Source organism: Scyliorhinus canicula, chromosome 2 (genome assembly GCF_902713615.1).
Source record: "Scyliorhinus canicula chromosome 2, sScyCan1.1, whole genome shotgun sequence".
In the NCBI taxonomy this organism is placed as follows: domain Eukaryota; kingdom Metazoa; phylum Chordata; class Chondrichthyes; order Carcharhiniformes; family Scyliorhinidae; genus Scyliorhinus; species Scyliorhinus canicula.
In genome coordinates this window covers 104098776-104124841 of record NC_052147.1, presented here as the reverse complement: position 1 = coordinate 104124841, position 26066 = coordinate 104098776, and the positions used below count along the sequence as shown (strand labels likewise).

Genomic DNA, 26066 nt, shown 5'->3' with positions numbered 1-26066 from the left:
CCTGAACAAAGGGAAACCCCGGCGTGCAGGGTCTCACACACATGGCGTACACACAGTTGGCAGCCTTATTGGGTGGCCTCTGGACAAAGAGGAACCCCGGAGCGCACCCACCAGCTAAATATTTCTCTTTATTAATTTCGAGTACCCAATTCATTTTTTCCAATTAAGGGGCAATTTAGCGTGTCCAATCCACCTACCCGCACATCTTTGGGTTGTGGGGGCAAAACCCACGCAGACACGGGGAGAATGTGCAAACTCCACACGGACAGTGACCCAGAGCCGGGATCGAACCTGGGACCTCGGCGCCGTGAGGCAACAGGGCTAACCCACTGTGCCACCATGCTGCCCCCCCACCAGGTAAGTATGATTGATCCTGCAGGAAGGGTGGGGGGGGGGCAGAAACCCCCACACCAGGATAGTCACCTGGAACACTAGGGGACTTAACACCCCAGTGAAAAGATCCAGAATCTTCGCCACTAAAAAGTCTGAAGGCCGATATAATCTTCCTCCAAAAGTCACACCGGAGGGAGAACAACCGACTGTGGGTCAAGAAGGGTTGGGTGGGACACACCTACCATTCCATGGACAGGATAAGGGCTGGGTGGGGGCGGGACAGGAAGGGGGGTAGCAATTTTAATAAACAGGAGATCAGTGTTCATGCGGATAAACGCGGTTACGGACCAAGTGGGGAGCGGTATGTCGTGGTTAGCGGTGTCTCGACAGAGCACCGGTAGTCCTGGTGAACGTGTGTGTGCCCAATTGGGATGGCACGGAATTTATAAAGAAGACCATGGCACAAATCCCCGACATAGATATGTTCATTGAGGCGGGGGGTCTTTGACCGTGTACAGGACCCACTGATGGACAGTGGGGAAAACAGAAGGCTTGACTAGGGAACTGGGAACTCTTATGGAGCAGATGGGGGCAGTGGACCCATGGCAGTTCATGCACCCAGGTGAGGAGTTTTCATTCTTTTCACCAGAACACAGGGTCCACACCCACATCGGCTTTTTTGTTTTGGGGAAAACGAAAAAGATGCTTCCAGAAATAGTCAGAGCGGAGTAATCCGCAATGGTAATCTCCGACCTCGCTCCACATTTCATGGTTGTGAGGTTAGAGACGGGTCGTGCCCAATGCCCGACGTGGAGGTCGGACATGACCTTTAGGGCAGCACAGTCGCATGGTGGATAGCACTGTGGCTTCATAGCACCAGGCTGTTCGTGCAGAGTCTGCACATTCTCTCCTTCTCTGGGTGGGTTTCCTCGGAGTACTCTGGTTTCTTCCCACAGCCCAAAGATGTGCAGGTTAGGTGCATTGGCCATGCTAAATTGCCCTTAGTGTCCAAAAGGGTTAGGAGGGGTTATTGGGTTAGGGGGATAGGGTGGAAGTGAGGGCTTAAATGGGTCGGTGCAGACTCAATGGGCCGAATGGCCTCCTTCTGCACTGTATGTTCTTTGTGCTTGCCCGACAAGGTCTTCTGCCAGAAAACATCACAGGCCTTGGTTATGAACAACTAGAATGGGGAAGGCTCACTGGGAGGCACTCAAAGTGTAATAAGGGGAGACATTATTGCCTACAAGGCTCGTAGAGACAGGGAAGCGAGAGCGGCTAGGCAACAACTAATCGAATCCATCTTGGAGGTCAACAGAAGACACTCCGATGCCCCGACGGTAGAACTTCTGGCGGAGAGGAAACGGCTAAACTGGACTTTAACCTGTTATCCAGCAGGAATGTAGTGTACCAACTCAGCCAGGCATGGGGGACCTTTTATGAGCACGGAGAGAAGGCTGGCCCCCTGCTGGCTCACCAGCTGAGAAAGCAAGCGTCCAGAAGGGAATTAGTCCAGGTAAAGACAGCAGAAGCGGACTGGTAGCCGAACCAAAAAAAGGTCAGTTAAGCATTTGAGGCCATTTACTGGGGCCTGCACACCTCTGAGCATTCCCGCCCCCCCCCCCCCCCCCTCCCTCCCCGACGGGAACGGGAACTCGGGGATGAAGCAGCTTCGACAGACTGGACATGCCAGTCGTGGGGACGATAGACAGAGGGAGTTGGAAGCACCAATAGGTCTGGGACAGTCATGGGGAGCATTAGTTCCAGATGGGGAAGGTGCCAGGACCCGATGGGTTCCCGGCAGACGTTTACGAAAAATTTGCACCGGCACATGCGGGAGATGTTTACAGATTCACCAGTGAGGGGCACCGTGCCTCCAACGCTAACACGAGTCACCACCCAAAAAAGATAAAGACCTAATGGAATGTGGGTCATACAGACCCATTTTGCTGCTCAATGTAGACACGAAAACACTCACAAAAGTCCTGATCAAGAGACAGGAGAACTGTGTTGCGGAGGTGGTCGCAGAGGACCAGGCAGGCTTTGTTAAGGGTAGACAGCTAACTGCGAATATGAGATGGCTGCTGAATGTGATATTGATCCCATCTGGGGAGAGAAAGCAGAGGTGATTGTCTCTCTGGATGCAGAGAAGGCCTTCGACAGAGTCGAGTGGAAGTACCTCATTGAGGGACAAGAGTGGTTTGGGCTGGGGACGGGCTTCACCTCATGAGTGCAACTCCTGTTCCACAGCCCCAAGGCGAGCGTTCGGACCAACACCACCAGCTCTTAATGCTTCCAGCTGCACAGAGGCACAAGGCAGGGATGCCCGCTGTCGCCGCTCCAGCTCGCCCTGGCAATCAAGCCACTGGTGATCGCCCTGACACGAGAGGCTGGAGGGGAATCCAAAGAGGAGGCAGACAGCGCAGAGTCTCACTCAATGCGGATGACCTGCTCCTCTATATCTCAGACCCACAGAACAGCGTGAAAGAAATCACGAAGGTCCTGGGAGAGTTCAGAGCCTTCTCGGGCTACAAACTCAATCTGGACAAAAACAAAGTTTTCCCGGTGAATCCGAGAGGGGGAGGGACAGAGGGGGAGGATTTACCCCAATTTGAGAGTAGCCCAAAACAAATTCTGCTACCTGGGAATCCAGATAGCCCACGACGGGACACAGATCCACAAGTGGAATCTGACCAGTCTGATGGAGGAAGTAGAAAAGGACCTACAGAGATGGGAAGCACTCCCGCTCTCCCTGGCAGAGACGGTGCAGACGATCAAGACGAATGTGCTGCCCATGTTCCTCACCCTGTTCAGGTCCACATCCCCAATGCCTTTTTTCAAGCAATAATCAAATGTTATGGTGTTTGTGTGGGAGGGGAAGATCCAAGAATCCCCAAAACAGTACCACAAAGGAGAAGAAGCATGGGAGGCCTGGCCCCCCCAAACTTGCAATATTACCACTGGGCAGCCACGGCCAAGAGTGTGAGGGGATGGGTGAGGATTGAGGAGTCCTCCTGTACAGGAACGACCCTCCGCGCCCTCGCCACGACAGCACTCCCATCCCCACCAGCAAAACCCTCAACCAGCCCAGTGGTAGTAGGAACACTAAGAACCTGGATCCAGGTGAGGCAGCACTTCAGTCTGACCGAGGTATCCAACACGGCCCCAATCTGCAGCCACCACAGGTTCCCGCCAACTATGCTAGATGCCACCTTTAAGAGGTGGAGACAGGACGGGGGGGGGGGGGGGGGGGACACTGACATTTAGGGACTTCTACACGGGGGACAGACTAGCGGCCTAGAGGAGCTGACGGAGAGATTGGAACTACCGAATGGACAAGAACTCCAACAGCTGCAAGTCACAAACATTCTTCACAAGGAGACGATGAGGTACCCAGGAACCCCGAGAGACACAACGTTGGAGCAGTTACTGGATGCTGACAGTCTGGGGAAGGGGAACTGCGTGGACATATACGGACAACTGTTAGAAAGGACACACTCCACACTGGACAAAATTAGAGACAAATGGGAGAAAGAGCTAGGTTCAGAACTAGGGTGGGGTCTCTGGAGCAAAGCACTGAGCAGAGCCAACTCCATCTCCTCCTGCGAGGCTAAGCCTAATACAGCTAAAAGTGGTGCACAGAGCGCACCTGAGCAGGTTCTTCCTGGAGGTGGAGGATAAATGTGAGCGGTGCCAGGGAGGCCCGGCCAACCACGCCCACCTGTTCTGGGCCTGCCCCAGACTTGTCAGGTTTCGGACAACCTTCTTCGAGGCAATGTCCAAGGTTGCTGGGGTGAGGGTGGAGCCGTGCCCGTGAGTGGCAACTTCGGGGCATCGGACCAGCCAGAACTACATATGGTGAAGGGATCCGACACCCTTGCTTTGCTTCCCTAATCGCCCGCCGAAGAATCCTGCTCGGCAGGCGATCAACAGCACCACCCACAGCTGCACACTGGCTGGCAGACCTATCGGAATTTCTCCGTCGAGAAGATTAAGTTCACCACCCGAGGGTCTGAAGATGGCTTTCACAAAGCGCGGGTGCCATTCATCAGCCTGTTCCAAGCCCTGTTGGAAGACAACAATTGATAGTGCGGGGTAGGGGGGAGGGGCGGAGGGCACATGGCAGCCACCGGGACCACAGAGAGCAGACTGACATGGGGGGGGGGGGGGGGGGGGGGGAACAGGCAGGGAGAGACCGGAGGAAACACCAGGGGGGAGGCCAGACAGTGACTGACATGGGCACCGGAGGGCCCAACACAAGGCCACACCCAAAAAAAACCTTCAAAAAGCAGGCAGGCAAGATGGGAAGAGTGGAAAAGGAGGGAGGATTGCGCCGAAAAGGAACAAATGTAAACTGTGTGGTGAATGTATAACATATAAATCCACACTGTATATCACTGTGTCCCTGTGGGCTCCATCTGTGAGCCGTTGTGCGGCTCTGCCCACAGGGGGAGATGAGGAGCATGTACAGGGCTCTGCCCTTGGCTCCGCCCCAGCTGGAAGTATAAAGTGCTGCGGTCTTGCGAGCCTGCCTTCAGTTCAGCTAGTCGCAGGCAGGCTCAGTTGTAAGTCGATTAAAGCCACAGTTTACTTCAACTCGTGTCTCTGAGTGAATTGATGGTCGCATCAAACTGTAACTGTCTCATCTATCTCTAACAAGTCTACAAATGTAAAACTTCAATAAAAATATATTTTTCAAAATACACGCATGCAAAAAAACTCACACTCACAAATGCACAGACACACATATGCACTCTCTAGTCGTCTCTCAATGGGGATCAAGTGTGTGAGCTCTGAGCTCAAACATATTCTCATCCAATGCACACATGCACTTCCTTGCGTCACAAGAGTGATCAGAATTGTGGATCTCACCTAACTCTTTTCTCTATCCTCTGTCACCACAAGATTAAGATCAATTATATTCGCCTTATTTCCGCCCCAGCCGAGATCAGCTATCTTTGCACTGATTCACACTCAAACCTGACTGAGGCTGTATCTAAGGAAAGAGGAAGGATGTGCTGGCTTTGGAAAGGGTCCAAAGGAGGTTCACAAGAATGATCCCTGGAATGAAGAGCTTGTTGTATGAGGAACGGTTGAGGACTCTGGGTCTGTACCCGTTGGAATTTAGAAGGATGAGGGGGGGATCTTATTGAAACTTACAGGATACTGTGAGGCCTAGATAGAGTGGACGTGGAGAGGATGTCTCCATTTGTAGGAAAAACCAGAACCAGAGGACACCATCTCAGACTAAAGGGACGATCTTTTAAAACAGAGATGAGGAGCAATTTCTTCAGCCAGAGGATGATGAATCTGTGGAACTCTTTGCTGCAGAAGGCTGTGGAGGCCAAATCACTGAGTGTCTTTAAGACAGATAGATAGGTTCTTGATTAATAAGGGGATCAGGAGTTATGGGATAAGACAGGAGAATGGGGGTGAGAAAATATCAGCCACGATTAAATGGCGAAACAGATTTGATGGGCCGAGTGGCCTAATTCTGCTTCCATGTCTTATGGCACGCCAATACATTTATCAGCTGAGGTTAAGAGATGAGGAGGGGTATATATTTTGAATGAAGAGAGTTCACTTGTTCCCCCCTCCACAAATATCCCTTGTTTCCTTGCTGTCCTTGAAGAGGGAATGACCTGCCCATCAGATTGCTGTGGTGAGGAAGGAGGGAGGCTATCAACCACCAATGCTATTCTTCACAGTAGACAAGAAAGCACAACTGGAGATGATAGCATAATGGTAATATCACTGGACTAGTAATCCAGATGTTTATGCTCAGAGGACACGGGTTCAAATCCCATGAGGCAGATGGTGGAATTTAAATTCAATTGATAAAACCTGGGCCAAAATCTCAAATGTAGTACTAGCTCACTGCCGTCCTTAGCTAGTCTGTCCTATATGTGAATGTGGTTGACTCTTAACTCCCTCCTCGCAAGCCACTCAGTTCTAGGTCCGGTAGGGATGGGCAACAGATGCTGACCCTGTCAGCAATGCCCACATCCCATCAAATTTTTAAAAATGTATCAGGTTATCATGCAGCTTGCATTCAGCATCCAAAACTATGTGAGGCTGTGGTCATGTTACTGGGCTAGCTAGCTGTGAAAACCCATCATAGTGGTTTGAGGGTTACTGAACGTGTAGCAGCTGAACTGTTCTAAAGACCTCACTCGTTCACAGTGCGGACTCTTAACTGCGCACTGAAGTGGCCTAGCATGCAGGTTGCTGAGTTATATCAAACCAACAGTCCCAGAAGGCCCACCATCAACTCCCTTCGGGCAACCAGGGAAATGTAATAAATACTGGACCTTGCCACATCCCAAGCAGGAGAAAAAAATGCGAGGCTTCCATTGTTAATGTTCTACTTATTGAGCTGATGTTATCAAGGCCCCGGAATGTTCCATGTCGTGTCAGCCACTGCTGGCATCATACGATGAGGAAAACTGAAGGTCACTGTGTTCGTCCAACAAAAAAAAACTCAATTCAATATCCATTCCACACAGAGTCCTTTCATTTACAATGTGAAGGAAAGCACCAACGGCGGAAAGCTTTGCAGAAGGAAGCTTTGTTCAAAGACATTTAACCCTCTCTCAGGTTTAATAGCAGAATCGAGTGTAAACACTGGATCCTAGTTTCAAGTGCCTATGCTGCGTCTCAACGTATTGCCTGGCTCACCCACTCATCTCTGAGTTAGCACGTTGCACATTTAAGTCACACTCCAGAGACTTGAGCCCATAATTCAAACTGACACCACCAGCGCTGCACTGCCTGAGGTGACGTCTTTCAGATTAGATGTTGAGCCAATAGTCTGCCCTCTTGCTAGATGTAAAGATCAAATGGAATTAATTTGATCAAGAGCACAGGGTTTCTTCCCAGCATATCGGCTAATATTGATCCCTTGGCACTGAAATAGATTGTCCCATAGCTGTTTGGAAAACTTCAGTGGATAAATTGACTGCCATAGTTCTTCCACTACAATAGTGACTTCATTAGAAAAAGTGCAAGCTTGGGCTGTGAGGTCTTTTGTGACGTCCTGGAGTTGTGTTCAAGTAATGGGGAAAATTGAGGCCTGGAAATGCAATCAACCACGTATTGCCAAAGGGAGCTGGAAAAGGCTCAGCTCTAGAATGAATGAAGTGGGAATCCAGGGGAGGAACAAAAACAGAGATTTGGAGCATACTCTTCAGCTGTGAGGCTGGTCAAGGTGCTTCATGGTGAAACACACTGATCTTCAGGCAGAGGAGCAGCACTCAGCTGAAATGATGGTGGACAATGGACAAAGCAAAGCGCTTGGAAGGAAAGTTTAACACAATGCAATATGTTAAACTCCTAGCACGTGGAACTAAAGAAGTTACTGTTGGGATCAAGGGAATAATGGGAAACAGAGTGAAGTGAAGTGCAATTTATGAAGTGCATTATATATATTGTTTTAGTATTTATAGGCACAGATGGAGGCCATTCGGCCCAGCAGTTTGAAAGAATTATTGGTTCCATTGCTCCCACTGTTTTTCCATAACTCTGCAAATGTTTCCTTCTCAAACATTCATTAAATTTTCTTTTCAAGTTACAATTGAATTTGCTTCCTCTATGTTTCAGGCAGATCACAACATATTGCTGTTTAAATTTTCTTTCCCTCATGTTGCCTCTGATTGTTTTACCAAACACAATCACGTCAATTCTTCACACCTCCTGGATATATTTAGTCTGTGTCCCCTGGTTACTCGCCCTATTGCCTGCAGAAACAGTTACTCCTTATTTATTCCCTCAGAACTACTCAATTTGAGCACTCGAGGGTAATCGAACTTGGGGAGGTGCGAATTTAGATGTGGCAGCCATTTTAAGCCTTGGATTCGTACACAGGGCAAGGGGGTGGGACGGGGCCGCCCCATTCACTTATCATCATCCTGAAATCAACCAAATCGAACCTCACGAGTATTTCGGCTCACCTCTGCCCCAGCGAAGGCAGTGATCCACACAAGATCACTTTACCAGGCGGAAGTACAGACTGGGTCATATAACTCTGTTAGCCCTCCCCTCAGTTTGTATCACACCAGGCACTCTCTATCCCTGGTTATGTCACAGAGAGGGAGTTAAACTGAGGGGTACATTTCTCCAGGGAAGGAGTTACGCTGAGGGCTGTATTCTTCCATTCACTTTCCTCACCTAGGTGCCCTAAGGCAGACTTTAGTCTGTGTCCACAGCCAGTAATTCCTGGAATACATCTCTAGTCTGTCACCAGAGGCTGATAGCATAGGGGCACAACTCCACATCAAGTGTGACTGACCAGGAGTCTCTCCCGTTCTTAGCACCAGCCATTGGCATGTTTGGAAGTATTTCCAGGTTGACATATTCAACCTTGAGTGACCACTCCGTGAACGTACCTTAATTGTCCATCAAGTCCTGGGGTGGAACTTGAACCCGGAGCTTCTGGTTCAGAGACAGGGATGCTACACACTGTATCACAAGACTTCCTGAGGGCTGTTTACAGGTGGTGTTACCATGAGGTGATGTTGAGTGGGGATTTAAAGGGGGTAGAAATGCCCTTGTTGGAAAGCCTTAATTGACATGTCAGAGATTAGCAATGAAGCTTTGCATAACGGGGGAGCTAAGTGAGGGAGTTCAGAAATGCGGCAAAGACTTACTGAAGGGGAGACCATGGCGAGCTCAAATGTAACACTGACAAATAAGTGTTAACCTTCACTGGCAAATTTCCAATGGGATTAATCTCTGACCCATCGCCTCCTCCAATTATCCTGGAATCACTGAAGACTAGCCGGTGGTAAATTTAACAGCACCCGAGGAATGCAACAAACACTCATGGAGGGAAATGCTTCACTGGTTAGACCGTTGCACCTTTGAGTGGAATAACCTCATGTGGAAGCATTCAGGAGCAGTGAGACCGAACAGTAACTGGAAACAACATGAGTGGGAATCCAGGACTAATGACTAACTTCTGTACCTTATCTTCCGCTGAGCAGGAAATAAATTCTACATTGGGGGATTTTTCTGATCTTTTGATGGACTTTGCTTCTCTCCTGGTAAAATAAGTGCTCACTCTTTGGGCCTCTTTCACTTGCCGTACCATGGCTGGCTGTGTCTCCAGCTGCTGAAGCCTCCCGTTTTACAGCTGCCTCCTTAAATCCCTGTCATCCCTCAACAGCTTCCATTAAACCTCCCACTATGGCCAGATTTTGGCCTACTCCCTTGTGCTTGGTGTCAAATTTTATTTGGTTATCCTCCCCTGAAGTGCATTGGGATGTTTTGCTACATTCAGGTGTTATATAAATGTACGTTGTTGTTGTTTTCTCAGCTGCCAAATCCCAGCACTGGTATTTCGCCCAATTCTTCATCTGTGGCCACCAGCAGCAAGCACAGCCAATTGCAGGGGAGTGTCACACTCAACCTTTGCCCACCTGTTCACACTTTACAGGAGGGATTCACCAGACAGCATCATGTGCAAGACTCTCAGTCTCTTTGTTTTTCACTCCGATGGCTTGGTGAAGGTGGGGGCTGGTGGGGAGCTGAAGCCAGTTAAAACGGTTGTTACCAGGTTATGGGGAAGATGGCTTGTTGCTGGGCAATGCCACTTTAATACCACAGCAAGCGTGTGCTGGAAATAGACACAAAAATAAAATCCAAGTCTGAATCACTGACAGTGAGCATCTTGATTTTTGGCAAGGATGTAATTCCTTTCCAAAATTCCTCACCACCTGCCTGTTCATTCTATTCCCTTTTGGTCGAAGGGATGTTTCTCCCCCTTGTTCCTAGTGGACTGTACCACTAAATGATGTCATATGCTGCCCTTTACCTAATGACATCATCCAGTGGACCAATTCATATGAAAAATGGGGTGCAATGTTTAGTGGCCATTGTTGCCTTGGATACTGCTGTGCCAGATGAGGACATCAGCTAACTCATTATGAGTTTGGGCAGCACAAGTGGCTAGCACTGTGACTTCACTGCGCCAGGATCCCAGGGTCGATTCCCCGCAGGGTCACTGTCTGTGCGGAGTTTGCACGTTCTCCCGCTGTGTGCGTGGGTTTCCTCCGGGTGCTCCGGTTTCCTCCCACAATCCAAAGACTTGCAGGTTAGGTGGATTGGGCATAATAAATTACCCTTAGTGACCAAAAAGGTTAGGAGGGGTTATTGGGTTACGGGGATAGGGTGGAAGTGAGGGCTTAAGTGGGTTGGTGCAGACTCGATGAGCTGAATGGCCTCCTTCTGCACTGTATGTTCCATGTTCTATGAAGTGGGAAGCATTGAGTTCAACAATTTTAGACTGAACTTTCGCCTACACCTCAATTCCATTTTTGTTTTTATTTCCTTGTTTTGTCCCAATACAACCTCTCCCTACCTTCACAGGACCATTTGTCACTTGTTTTTCATTTTTGCTTTCACAGAGCACTGACCTTTGTTCTCCTATTAACACGTTCTGCTATCTTATCTTTATGCCACTATTATAACTTTTTTAGTCCTTAACGCCACCATTAACACTCTTTGTTTTGTGTCCATGACATCATTGTCAGTCTCCATTAGTTACAACCAATTCCTGACCTTCTATTCTGCCCCACCTCCTGCACTCCCCTCTTCAACTATATAATCCATCAACTGCATCGCTCGCACACAGGTTGTTCAAGAGCCAGTACGCGGACCCATCTGAATGCAGCAAACTCCATCCCTCAAGAGTACAAAAAAGACCATTTCTCCCTCATCTGAGGAGAGTAAACGGCTGCCCTTCCCTCGGAGTACAGCAAACACCATCCCTCCAGCAGTGTGAGCAATCCCTCTCTCCCTCGGAGTAGAGCACACCGCATTCCATCAGGATTCCTCCAGATTCCTCAGAAATTCTGTCACTCCAAGTGGGTGGCATGGTAGCACAATGGTTGGCACTGTTGATTCACAGTGCCAGGGCCCCAGGTTCTATTCCCGACTTGGGCCATTGTCTGTGCAAAGTCTGCACATTCTCCCACTGTCTGTGTGGGCTTCCTCCGAGTCCTCTGGTTTCCTCCCAAAAGACGTGCTTGTTAGGTGAATTGGACATTCTGAATAAACGGGCCCCGGAGTGTGGCGACTAGGTGATTTTCACAGTAACTTCATTGCAGTGTTAATGTAAGCCTACTTGTGACACTAATAAAGATAAAGTTTGGCCTCTTGCATACCCCCTATTTTACATCTTCATCAAGGCTCAAACGCAACAACCTACATAGCACCGAAACATGGCAAAACGTACAGTGGCACTTCACAGCAGAATTATAAAACACTTGACCCTCAAGGGAGATATTGGAACATGTGACAACAAAGAGGTACGTTTCCAGGAACACCTTAGGAAGGTAGAGAGATTAGTGAGGGAATTTTAGAGAATTTGAATTGGCAGCAGTCACCAATGTACTAGAGACAGGAATCCCGAATCGGACTGGGACAATGAATGTTCCATCCATCCCCACCCAAAAGAAAAAGGCAGGAATTACTAGGACCCAAACAGTAACCAACATAAGGAAGTGATCAAGTGGAGTTGAAGTAAAAATTATTAGATTTGATTCTGGTCTTTTGAATTAACGTAAAACTATAAATCTGATTTGTATTGTGGTCTTACCCTGCACACCTTTCTTTCCCTTAGTCCTCTTTTATTGTATGAGTGCAAAAAAAAGGGCTGGTATTGTGAAAACCCTTCCCGCAATTTGTGCATGCGTAAAATAAACCAATCCTCTTATTTGATCTTATCTCATGTTTGCTGTGGGATTATTAATAGAGGATTGGATCACTCCAAACTGAAGGGTTGGGGAAAATATGCCACCACTTATAAAGATAAAAGTCATGGCCAGAATTCCCCACCTGAAAAATGAAAAATGAAAATGAAAATCGCTTATTGTCACGAGTAGGCTTCAAATGAAGTTACTGTGAAAAGCCCCTAGTCGCCACATTCCGGCGCCTGTTCGGAGAGGTTGTTACAGGAATCGAACCGTGCTGCTGGCCTGCTTTCAAAGCCAGCAATTTAGCGTTGTGCTAAACAGCACCTGTTCGCTAGCTGCGGAATTCTCTGTTCCCGCTGGCAGCGCACCCCCGCTCACGGGTTTTCCAGGAGTGTGGGGTGGTCTCAAAGGGAAGTCCCATTGACAAGCGGCAGGAGTAGAGAATCTTGCCGCCAGCGAATGCCGCGGCCAAATTCTCCGTCCTCACTAACAGCAGTAGTGGGGCGGACCTACAACGAAGAATCCAGCCCCATCAATCGAAAACATGGATGCGATTTACCAGCCTCGCCGCACCCGACTTGGTGCTGCGATGGGGCAACTGAATCTTGCGAGAGGCCTCTCACGAGATTCGCGACATCTCGCTACATTTAACTGAACCGCACGAGATGTCGTGATCTAGATCTCGTCTGCGGTTGGCGGCACCCGGGACCCAAGGCTATGTCTGGCACACCTCACCACAGCACCGTTTAGCACTCATTTTCACAAACGTGGACCAGGCAAACTGGCACCTGGAGGAGTCGCTCAGGCCAGTAGAGACCCCAGGGGATTGGGCATTGGCAGGGTGGTACCCTGCCATTCTAGCTGTCACTTGGGCACCTTGGCACTGCCAGTTTGGCACCCTGGCAGTGCCCCATCAGCCTGGCAAGTGGCACTGCCAGGCTGGTGGGGCACTGCCAGGGTGCCAGATTGGCAGTGCCAAGGTGCCCAGGTGCCAGATTGCCCATGCCAAGGATTGTGCCTGGGGGTGCCTTGCCCTTAAGAGGTGGGGTGAGGGGGGGGAAAGGGGGGGGGGCTCAAGGACGCAGAAGAAGGTCCAGAGGCCACAGTGGGGTCATTGATGGGGGCTCGAAAGATCAAGGCTGCCTTTATAAACGGCACACCGATCCACAAGTAGTCTTCCTGCACTGCCGTCAATCCAGGAAATGACTAAAGTACAGCCTCGACAGGGCATTCCTCGCCGAGGTGGAAAAAAACAGCAAAGTGCTGTTGATTGGCGGTGTCGTTCTTGGTGCTGCAGACGTCGAGAAACACCCTGCGAAACACGCCCGAAAGTGGAGTCTGAACCTTTTTGTTTAATCACGCCCCCGTTTTCTGTTCATGGACAGGTAATGAGAGGAGAAATCAGGTCACCTAACATTCATACAAACCTATGGATTCTCACTTCCTCAGACCCTGCTTCCCATTCTGTTCTAATCCCCCAGTTTCTTTGTCGTCATCGCATTTTTTTGGCAATGCAATCGTCTACACCTGCGTCTCTGCTAAATCTTTCTTTTTCCTCAACTGAGGATACCCCCAAGCATGGATGACAGGGCCCCCCACCATGCCTGTTCTAGTTCATCCCATCTCCTCTCTTCCAGAACCATAGTAGGGCTGTGCCTTCATTTTCCACCCCAGCAACTTCAGCATTCAATAGATCATCACCTGCCATTTCTGCCATCTCCAGCATAACACTACTGCCAATCACATCTCCCCCTGCCCTCACTGCTCAGCATTTGGATAGAACCATTCCCTCCCCAACACACAGGTTTACTCGGAAGAGAAAATGCTGGAAATTCTCAGCAAGTCTGGCAGCATCTGTAGGGAGAGAAAAGAGCTAACGTTTCGAGTCCGATGACTCTTTGTCAGAGCTTAGCTGCCAGACTTGCTGAGATTTTCCAGCATTTTCAATTTAGAATATTGTATTTGTTGTTCACATTATTGTTTCTATCCCATAGTCTGCTGAGTGCTTTGGGAGACGCCTCTGCTCAGTCCATAACTGACCCCAATCTTCCTGTTGCTATTCCTTTCCATTCTCCACCTTCCTCCCACTCTGACCTTTCTGTCCTTGGCCTGTGTTCCAATGAAGCTCAACACAATCTCAGGGAACAGCACCTCATCCTTCAACTCAACACTTAAATATCACCTCTCAACTCAGTCATAATATCCACTCATTAATATAATGAGATGCAGACAGGCAGTGATTGACACACAGGATGACCAATGAACACAGAACAACCAATCACCAGACAGGGCACCACCACTATAAAGCCCATGGGGCATTAAGACTCTCCCTCTCTCAGGACCCAGATACTGAGACAGTCAGAGTGTACAAGCTAGTGAGCACTATCACCATGCGGTAGCTAGTAAGTCTGGTCAAGCCAATAAGAGGTCATCAGTTAGATTAGTAGAGTGTGAACCCACAGCTGAACATGTACAGCAGTCCACTAGTTAAATAAAACAGTATTGGATCATCTCCTGTGTCAGACGTCTGTTTCTAGCTTCACTGCATCCAGTTGCAGTCAACGTCGAACCAACCTGCCTCACAGAACAAATTCGACACTGAGCTCAACAATTTTAGATTGTAACCTGAGACTCCATTTTGTTTTGCATCTTTTCATGCCCACTGGTTCAGTTTTTCTCATCACTATCTTTACTCATTCACTGTGCATTCTGACTGCTGCTACCCAGCCATTCGCACCACATCTAGTTACATCTTTTGTTTCCTTACTTAATCCATTCTCACTCCCGTTGGTTTTTGTACCGTGAAGTCATTTGCCATTTCATCTCTCCTGCACTCCACTCTATCACAGATCTTCCCTTCCTCTTGCTTAAGACCCATTCATTTCTATTCTTCTTTAGTTCTGATGGAAGTTTATCCACCAGAAATGTTGGGCAAAATTCTCCCAAAACGGGAGAAATCGTCAAACCGCCGTAAAACCCGGGCGGGTTTTACGGCATCGCGCCCCTTCCCGACGGGGGACCGATTCTGGTCCCCCGTCGGGGCTAGCAGCCCGACGTCGGAGGCTCCGACAAGTCGGGCTTAACGAAAATCGTTAAGCCCGCTTGTCGGACTTAGCGCCGGCTGACGCGTCATATGACGTCAGCCGCGCATGCGCAGGTGGGAAGACTCCACCCGCGCGTGCGCGGGTGACGTCATCGCGTTTTTGCGCGAAACCCGCGCATGCGCGGTCCGGGTTGCCCCTCAGCCGCCCCACGTATTGATACTGCGGGGCGGCGGAAGGACAAAGAGTGCGCGGGCATCGGGCCCGCTGCCCGCGATCGGTGCCCACCGATCGCGGGCCCATGGCACCCTTGGCACGGCCGTGGTACTGCCGTGCCAATCGGTGCCATGGTTATTTTTTTCCAGGTAGTCACGACGTTTTTACGAACGGCAGGACCAGGTGTGTTTGCCGTTCGTAAAAAGGTCGTAAAGGGCTGGGACTTCGGCCCTTCTAACAGCTGTGAATCGCTGCCGGCCGTAAAAAAACGGCGGCAGCGATTCGTGTCGGGATTTCGGCGGAGGGGTGGGAGAATAGCGGGAGGGCGTCAAAAAAGTCGGGAAGGCCCTCCCGCTATTCTCCCACCCGTCGTGGGGGGCGGAGAATTTCGCCCGTTAACTCTGTTTCTTTCTGTACAGATGCTGCCTGACCTGCGGAATATTTCCGGCAATTTCTGTTTTTTTAAATTTCAGATTTCCAACACAGGACTTTGGTCTTGCACTGGAATGCTGTTCCAAGTTATTTTAGCTCGCATACAAAACACTTTGTCCTCCTTCTCATTAAATATAAATGTCACCACATGGGCTGGTTTAGCACAGGGCTAAAGAGCTGGCTTTTAAAGCAGACCAAGGCAGGCCAGTAGCACAGTTCAATTCCCGTACCAGCCTCCCCGAACAGGCGCCGGAATGTGGCGACTAGGGGCTGTTTGGTCTGCTTAAAAGCCAGTGATTTAGCCCTGTGCTAAACAGCCCCAGCTTCGATCCCAGATTTGATCCCGGCTCTGGGTCACTGTCCGTGTGGAGTTTGCGCATTCTCCCCGTGTTTGCGTGGGTTTCGCTCCCACAACCCAAAGATGTGGAGGCTAGGTGGATTGGCCACGCTAAATTCCCCCTTAATTGGAAAAAATGAATTGGGTACTCTAAATTTATAAAAACAAAATGCTATATAAAATATATGATTTGTTCTTTGTTGTTTCTTGAATGCCCCCCAAACCCCGAAGAATGAAAGGCTAGTTCAGCTCTCCTATTCTTTTTTCCCCTTTCCCTAACTCAACTTCGTCAGCTCAGCTGCAGTCCTGTGTCCAATCTTCAGTCAGCTCGATGCCCAATCAGAACCCAAATGGATTAATTCCCGATCGGTGTTCAATCAGATTAATTCCCAATCTGCACCTGATTTGATACATTCCAGTGATTGAGCGCAATTCAGTGGACTTGAGTTAAAGTCCACTAAATGGCACCTTTAGTGATGTGTTTCATGGTGGCTGCAGCACCGAGGAACCCCCTGCTATTCAATGGCAATTTACCGTTTTTTGGATTCGGGGAGATTTCCTGCTGGCGAGTCCTTGATCAGGGGGCTATTTTAGAAGGCTGTCCCGATCTCTCTCTTCCCCCCCCCCCCCCCCCTCTACTTTTAGGTTCTCTGCCATGTTTGTGACCACCCTCTCCCCCCATCTCCCCAACTCCAGGGAGGACCCCGGGAGTCCCCCCTCCTACCCAACAAGGCCCCCCCCCTCCCCCCCCAGGCCCGATTCCTGGCAGTGCCAACCAATCACCTGGGCACACTAGCACTGCCATACTGGCACCCTGGAATTGCCTCTGCCACCCTTGCAGTGCCTGGGTGCCAGAGAGAGAGCCAGGTTGCCGCACTGCCCTATGCCCGACCAGCCGGCAGTCTCCAATGGCATGGGAGATCCACCCTCCAGGTGTTGTTACGCCCGGTCCACATTTGTGCGGACCAGTTCTAAACAGCGCCCTGGCGAGGTCTTGCATTCACAGCCATTGAATCCTGGGCACTGGGTAAATCCGGCAAACATATATTTAAATGAGCTGTACACCGGAGAGTGCGATCCAGACTGCGATTCTGTGGAATCTTGTGAGATGTTTTGAGCGCCGTGAATCTCGTGAGAGGTCTCTTGGGAGATTCGACGGCCTTGTCCTGACACCACGTCGGGCCCGATGAGACCGCTGAATCGTGTCCATTGTCTATTTGGATAAAAGCTTTGATCACTGCCCAATTGGATCCAATTCCCCGTCTGATTGACTCCATTTTTGATCAATGTCAGATTGGCTCCATTTTCGATCATAGACAGATTGGCTACATTCTCGATCAATGTCAGATTGACTCCATTCTCGATCAATGTCAGTTTGACTCCATTCTCGATCAATGTCAGATTGACTCCATTCTCGATCAATGTCAGTTTGACTCCATTATCGATCAATGTCAGATTGGCTCCATTCTCGATCAATGTCAGATTGACTCCATTCTCGATCAATGTCAGTTTGACTCCATTATCGATCAATGTCAGTTTGACTCCATTATCGATCATAGACAGATTGGCTACATTCTCGATCAATGTCAGATTGACTCCATTCTCGATCAATGTCAGTTTGACTCCATTCTCGATCAATGTCAGATTGACTCCATTCTCGATCAATGTCAGATTGACTCCATTCTCGATCAATGTCAGATTGACTCCATTCTCGATCAATGTCAGTTTGACTCCATTATCGATCAATGTCAGATTGGCTTCATTCTCGATCAATGTCAGATTGGCTCCATTCTCAATCAATGTCAGATTGGCTCCATTCTCAATCAATGTCAGATTGGCTCCATTCTCAATCAATGTCAGATTGGCTCCATTCTCGATCAATGTCATATTCCTCCATTCCCGATCAATGTCTGATTGGCTCCATTCTTGATCAATGTCAGATTGGCTCCATTCTCAATCAATGTCAGATTGGCTCCATTCTCAATCAATGTCAGATTGGCTCCATTCTCAATCAATGTCAGATTGGCTCCATTCTCGATCAATGTCAGATTGGCTCCATTCTCAATCAATGTCAGATTGGCTCCATTCTCAATCAATGTCAGATTGGCTCCATTCTCGATCAATGTCAGATTGGCTCAATTCTCAATCAATGTCAGATTGGCTCCATTCTCAATCAATGTCAGATTGGCTCCATTCTCGATCAATGTCTGATTGGCTCCATTCTTGATCAATGTCTGATTGGCTCCATTCTCGATCAATGTCTGATTGGTTCCATTCTCGAACAATGTCAGATTGGTTCCATTCTCGATCAATGTCTGATTGATTCCATTCTCGATCAATGTCAGATTAGCTCCATTCTCGATCAATGTCTGATTGATTCCATTCTCGATCAATGTCAGATTGGTTCCATTCTCGATCAATGTCAGATTAGCTCCATTCTCGATCAATGTCCGATTGATTCCATTCTCGATCAATGTCAGATTAGCTCCATTCTCGATCAATGTCTGATTGATTCCATTCTCGATCAATGTCAGATTAGCTCCATTCTCGATCAATGTCTGATTGGTTCCATTCTTGATCAACAACAGATTGGCTGCTTTATCGATCAATGACAGATCGGATTCATCCTGAATATCTGACTCGATCTGTTTCCACTCAGCCTCCACTTGGATCCATTTCAGATCATCATCCAACTGGATTGATTCATTCCTGGCCAGTGTCTGGTTAGATCCATTCTAATGTCAATGGCTGGTTGGACCCAATTCTGACCAGTTTTCACCATTGGGTCAACAGATCAGAGTCAAAACCATGGCTCAAAGAATGCATTTGACAAAATTCCGCATAAGAGATTATTGTGCAAAATTAAAGCAAAATTAAAGGATTGGGGGAAATATATTGAGGTGGTTAGAAAACTGATTGGCAGGGAGGAAACAAAGAGTAGGGATTAATGGGTCCTTTTCAAATTGGCAGGCAGTAACTAGTGTGGTACCGCAGGGATCGGTGCTGGGACCCCAGCTAATCACAATATATATTAATGATTTGGGTGAGGGAACAAAATATAACATCTCAAAGTTTGTTGATGATACCAAATTAGGTGGGTGGGTGAATTGTGACGAGGATGCAGGGATCCTACAGCAAGATCTGGACAGGTTGGGCGAGTGGGCAAATGAATGGCAGATGCAGTATAATTTGGAAAAGTGTGAGGTTATTCATTTTGGAAGCAAAAACAGGAAGGCAGATTACTACCTGAATGGTTGTAAATTGGGAGAGGGGAGTGTGCAGCGGGACCTGGGTGTCCTTGTGCACCATTCGCTGAAGGTAAGCATGCAGGTGCAGCAGGCGGTAAAGAAGGCTAATGGTATGTTGGCCTTCATTGCGAGAGGTTTCGAGTATAGAAGCAGGGATGTGTTGCTGCAATTGTGCAGGGCCTTGGTGAGGCCACACTTGGAGTATTGTGTGCAGTTTTGGTCTCCTTCTCTGAGGAAGGATGTTCTTGCTCTCGAGGGAGTGCAGCGAAGGTTTACCAGACTGATTCCAGGGATGTCGGGACTGTCATATGAGGAGAGATTGACGAGGTTGAGATTGTTCTCGCTGGAGTTCAGAGGGATGAGGGGGGATCTCAGAGACTTATAAAATTCTAACAGGACTAGACAGGGAAGATGTTACCATGATGGGTGTGTCCAGAACCAGGGGTCACAGCTTGAGAATTCAGGGTAAACCATTTCAAACGGAGATAAGGAGACATTTTTTACACAGAGTGGTGAACCTGTGGAGTTCATTTTCACAGGAAGTAGTTGATGCTAAAACTTTGAATATATTCAAGAGGCGGCTGGATGTAGCACTTGGGGAGAATGGGGTCAAAGGCTATGGGGAGAAAGCAGGATTAGGCTTTTGAGTTGGATGATCAGCCATGATCGTGATGAATGGCGGAGCAGGCTTGAAGGGCCAAAAGGCCTCCTACTGCTCCTATCTTCTATGTATCTATGTATCTAATGGTGTGGAAGGCAGGAGGTTTGATTCATGGGACACTGGCACCAATGCCCCAAAAGGGAGCTGTTCCATTCGACGGAGCCTCACTTAAAACGGGTTTGGCTCAGCATTCTAGCAACTCACAGATCCAGAGCTGCAGATAGGGTTTAACTAAAAATGGTGTTGGCAAGAGTTTTAAGTCCTTGGAAATTTATAAACCAAAAGAGAAAATGTGAGGCTACAGAACAGCTTGGCAGTTTGGGTAGAGATGATCAGAGTGTGACAGGAAGGGACAAAAGATTTAATGATAATAGATCATCGGCAAATAAGGTCAAATCAGCGGAAATGGTAATAAGTTAAAATTAAAGGCAGTGTATCTTAATGCACAAAACGTTCATAACAAAATATATAAATTATCAAAGCAATTTTTATCCAATTGCGATTACAGAACCATGGTACATGGTGATCAAAGTTAAGAACAAAATGTTCTCAGGTACTCGGCTTATTGAATGACAGACAAAAATATGGAAAAGAGGTGAAGTGGGAAGTGTGTGGGTCATTTTCTTGCTGGCTTTTTGTGCCTTAAATGAACGTAAATTTGTTGTAAACCATGTATTAATTATTTAAATGCTGACCATTTCCTGTCTACAATCATACCTTTTAATGTAGTTCGCCAATCTCTCACAGCCAACTTAATTCTCAAACTTTCCTTTGTTTAGACCTTACTTTCAGATTGTAATACATCACTTTCAGGGACAAGATACAAGAGGAACTTACAACAAAGGCAATGGAATAATTGTGGAAAACCTCAATCTTCGTATAGAATCATAAGATCATAGAATCCGACAGTGCAGGAGGTCATTCAGCCCATCGAGTCTGCACCGACCATCCGCAAGGGCACTCTACCTCAGTCCACTCCTCTGCCCACCCTGCCCTATCCCCGTAACCCCACCTAACCTATACATCCCTGGGTACTAAGGCACAACTTTAGCAAAGCCAATCCACATGCCTTGCACATCTTTGGACTGTGGGAGGAAACCGGAGCACCCGGAGGAAACCCACGCAGGCATGGGGAGAAAGTGCAAACTCCACACAGTCAGCCAAGGTCTGAATTGAATGAGGGTCCCTGGCACTGTGAGGCAGCAGTGCTTGGCACTGTGCCACCCTGCCGCCCTCAGGCTGGACAAATCAAATAGCCAAAAATAGTTTGGGAGACAAGTGGATGGAGTGCTTTCAATATAATTTCCTGGAACAATGCAACATAAAATAAACCAGGAAACAAGTTATTTTACATCTAGTTTTGCACAAGGAGACTGGTTTAATTAGTAATCTCACAGCAAAGGATCCTCTGGCAAAAGAGTGATTATATTATAGGTTCTCACATTGAGTTGATGGTGATATACATATTGAACTTAGAAGAAGCCTATCAAGAGAATATGAGGGGTGAGTTGCCTAAAATGGATTGGGAAGATGGTAGACACACAATAAGAATATTTCAAGAGATATTTAATATTTTTCAACTAATCTGAGAAACTAAAACCTCACAGGAAAATAAATAAATAAATCCATCCATGGCTACCTAGAGGGATTAGAATAGTGTTAAATTAAAAGAAGTTTATAATATTGCCAAGAAGAGATGGAAGATTGAGGACTAAAGATTTACAGACCGACAATGGATGACCAAAAATCAAAAACTGATTGTGAGGGAAAAAATAAAATATGAGCGAGTCAGAAATGTTTTAAAAAGCACAGATGGTAAATGCTTCTGACTTGTGTAAAAAGGAATTTTTAAAGAAATGAAATATGCGAGGAGGCTGATATTGGAAAAATTTATAATAGGGGATAAGGACAAAAGGCACAGATATTAAACAATTATTTTGTGAGTCTTCACAGTGGACGACACAAAGTGATATCAGAAATAATGGGGAACCAAGGGTCCCTTTTTAATAAAGGAGATTAAAGTAATTAATATCATTTTAAAAATTTGAGAAAATAATTAGGTTAAAACCCAAATATTTCCTGCACCAAGCATAGATAATGGGCGGGATTCTCTCACCCCGGGGCCCGGGCCAGAGAATCGGCGGGACAGGCGCGAACCATGCCACGCTGCCCCGATGCCGGTCGGCGCGGCGCGAGTCGAGGGCAGCTCTACGCGGCTCCCCCCAGCGATTCTACGCCCGGGGTGGGCCAAGCGGCCACGCAAAAAAGCCGAGTGCCGCCAGCGCCATCCACACCTGCTCTTACCTGCCGGGACCTCGGCATGGATGCATCCAGGGGCGGCTTGGTTTTGGGGGGGGGGGGGGGGGGGGGGGGGGGGGTCCTACCCCGGGGGGGCCTCCGCTGTGGCCTGGCCCGCGATCGGGGGCCTACAGATCGGCAGGATGGCCTCTCAAGCTGGGGGCCTCTTTTGTTCCGCGCCGGCCCCTGTAGCCCTACAGCATGTTGCGTCGGGGCTGGCGCGGAGAGGGGAGCCACCGCGCATGTGCGACAATCGCAGTGGTCCCACTGCGCATGAGCAGACCCGCGGCGCCCATCTGACGCCCGTTTCAGGAGCTGAAGCGGTATGGGACGCGTTCGTACCGTGCTAGCCCCCTGTAGGGGTAAGAATCGCTGCTCCTGAGGCTATGTTGACACTGTCGAGAAACGCGACGGCATTGCCGACGGTTTCAACACTTAGCCTCAGGATCAGAGAATCCCACCCAATGGATATGCTGGTTAGAAGTTTCCAAAATTTCTTACATTCTGGAACGGCCCTAATGAATTAGAAGCTAGGAAACGTAACATCGATATTCAGGAAAGGAGGGAAAGAAAAAACGGGGACCACTTGCAGGTTAGCCTAACATTAATCATCGGGAAAGTGCTGGAATTGATTAATATGGAGGCAATATCAGGGCACTTTTTTTAATAGTCATCTTTATTAGTGTCACAAGTAGGCTTACATTAACACTGCAATGAAGTTACTGTGAAAATCTTGTCGGCACACTACGGCACCTGTTCGGGTACACTGAGGGAGAATTCAGAATGCCCAATTCACCTAACAAGCACGTCTTTCGGCACTTGTGGGAGGAAACCCACGCAGACATGGGGAGAACCTGCAGACTCCGCACAGACAGTGACCCAAGCCGGGAATTGAACCCGTCTCCTTGGGGCTGTGGTGCAACAGTGCTAACCACTGTGCTACCGTACCACCCACTTAGAAAATAATAATATAGTTAGACAGAATGAACATAGTTTTATGGAAGGAAACGTTGATTAACAAATCTCTTTGATATTTTTGAGGACGTAACTCGCAGGGTGGATAAAGGAGAACCATTGGATGTGTTTTGTATTTAGGTTTTCAAAAGACACTCAATAAGGTGCCACAAAAAATTATGTTACACAAGATTTTAAAAATGTCTTTTAAATTTGAAGTGTCCAATTCATTTTTTTTCCAATTAAGGTGCAATTTAGCATGGCCAATCCACCCCTACCCTGCGCATCTTTGGGTTGTGGGGGTGAGACCCACGCAGACACGGAGAGAATGTGCAAACTTCACACGGACAGTGACCCGGGGTCGGGGGTTGAACCCGGGTCCTCAGCGCAGTGAGGCAGCAGTGCTAACCGCTGCACCACCGTGCTGCCATTTTGTTACCCAAGATAAGGGCTGATAGGGTTGGTGATAATATATTAGCATGGATAGAGGAATGGCTAAGAAGGCAGAAAATAGAGAATAGGAATATATAGGACATTTTCAAATTGACATGAAATGAGTGGAGTGCCACAGGGGTCGGTGCTGGGGTCTCAGCTATTTGTAATCTATTTCAGCGATTCAGATGGGAGGGACCATACCCAACGTGTACAAGTTTGCTTACAAGACAAAGTTAGATGGGAAGTTAATGAGGACACAAAAAAGGATGTAGATAGGATTGAGTGGACAAGAAGTTAAGGAATGGCGGGTATTATATGGGGAAGTATGAGGTTATTTGCTTCAGCAGGAGTAGAAAAACAGAATAGATTTTTTTTAAAGGGGGAGTATCTATTAAATGTTTGTGTTGAAAAAGATTTGGGTGTCCTTCTACCACAATTACAGAAAACTGGCACGTAAAGACAGTAAGCCATTTTGATGCCATATATTATGTTCAGTTTTATTACAGGATTGGAGCATAAGAAGTCTTCCTACAATTGTAAAGGGTGTGAGTGAGATTGCACCTGGAGTACTGTGCACAGTTTTGGCCTCTGTATGCAAGGAAGCATACACATGCCTTAGAACGGCAGTAATGAATTGATTCCTGCAATGTGGAGACTTTCCTACGAGGAGAGATTGTGCAGACTGGCCTTTATTTTCTACAGGTTGGATGAATGCAGCACAATCGCATTGTAACGGTTAAAAAAAATCTTTGGGATATTGACAGATTCTGAGAAGATTTCCCCTGGCTTGGATTCTCGAACACTGGGGCGCAGTCTCAGAATAAGGAACCATTTAGAGTTGCAATGAAGAGGAATTTCTTCAGTCAAAGGGTTGCGAATCTTTGGAATTCTCTACTGCAGAGAGTTGCGGACGCTGAGTCATTGAGTATCTTCAAGGTCGAGTACGATAAGATTTTTCAACGCCGGGAGAATCAAGGGATATGGAGAACGGGCAGGAAAGTGGAGCTGAGGTCGAACGTCAGCCATGATCTTATTGCATGGCAGAACTGCCTCACAGATTCATTTCTCTAATTCCTGCATCTTATCTTATGATCGGATCCTTTCCCCATCGCTGTTTGATTGAATCCATTCCTAATCAATGTCCAGCTGGATGCAATCCTGGCCCATTGGATCAAGTTCAATGTGATCCACTCCCATTACAGACCGGTGTCTGATGTTGTAACCAATTGCTCGGAAACTACTTCCAATTCCATTTACATTCAGTAATGAACTATGTCCATTGCAATGTTGTTTAATGCCTGACTACTCCTGGTTAATATTTGCCTGGATTCACATCTCCTCCTGTTTAGTGAGTTATTTCAAATTTTATTTCCCCACAATTTGAACCACCAATTACATGTTCACTCTCCATTATATCACATCTTATCAATAAGTAACTGTTAAATATGTTTTTTTTAAGAACAATGTCCAACTTCAAACTAACAATGAGACAAAGAATCCTTTTACAGATACCATTCGGCGCCGTGTTGCAGTCAACTGAATAGAATTGGGTAGAGTTCATGGAGTTATGGGGATACCTTTGCATTGCCCTAATGCTTGTGAGTGGCAACTTGCCAGACATGACCATGAACCTATTTTGGCAGATCAGCCACTCCCGCAGACCCCTACAAAATCTTAAAGGTCACACTACCATACTCCCACGATGGCATGCTCCCACATCCACATTCCATCATACCTACATGAACTCACATTCCTACATACACTCTCACACTCCCAAACCCCGATACACCCCCACAAACATACACTCTCCAACACATCCACAAACATACATCTCACACTCCCAAACCCCGATATATCCCAGAAACTCACATTCTCCCGTACATCCACACTCATATTCCCACACACGTCCACATTGCCACACATCCCCACATCTCACACTCCCAAAACCCCACATTCGCCCATACACCCACACACTCACACACGTCCACATTCCCAGACTCTACACACCCACCCTCAAACATAAACGCCACACTCCCAAACCCTAATACACCCCACAAACTCACTCTCCCACACATCCACACACACACTCATACACCCATTCACTCACCCTAGCCCTCACACAATCACACCCACAGCACATTGGCACAGTGGTTAGCACTGCTGCCTCACAGCACCAGGGACCCAGGTTTGATTCCAACCTTGGGTGACTGTGTGGAGTTTGCACATTCTCTCCTTGTCTGTGTGGATTTTCTCAGGGTGCTCGGGTTTCCTCCCATGGTTCAAAGATGTGCAGGTTAAGTGGATTGGCCATGATCAATGCTTGGGCGGGGTTACTGGAATGGGGTGGGGGTTACGGGAATGAAATGGGGGTTACGGGCCGAGGTGGAGTGCTCTTTCAGAGGCTGTCTGTGCAGACTCAAT

The 26066-nt window shown here is 47.9% G+C and overlaps 1 protein-coding gene across 1 annotated transcript in view; it reads right to left on the bottom strand.

Moving 5' to 3' along the window:
* zgc:162989 (uncharacterized protein LOC100037351 homolog) overlaps nt 1-26066 on the bottom strand; it is a 52841-nt gene that overhangs the window by 25823 nt on the left and 952 nt on the right. The window lies entirely within an intron of this gene.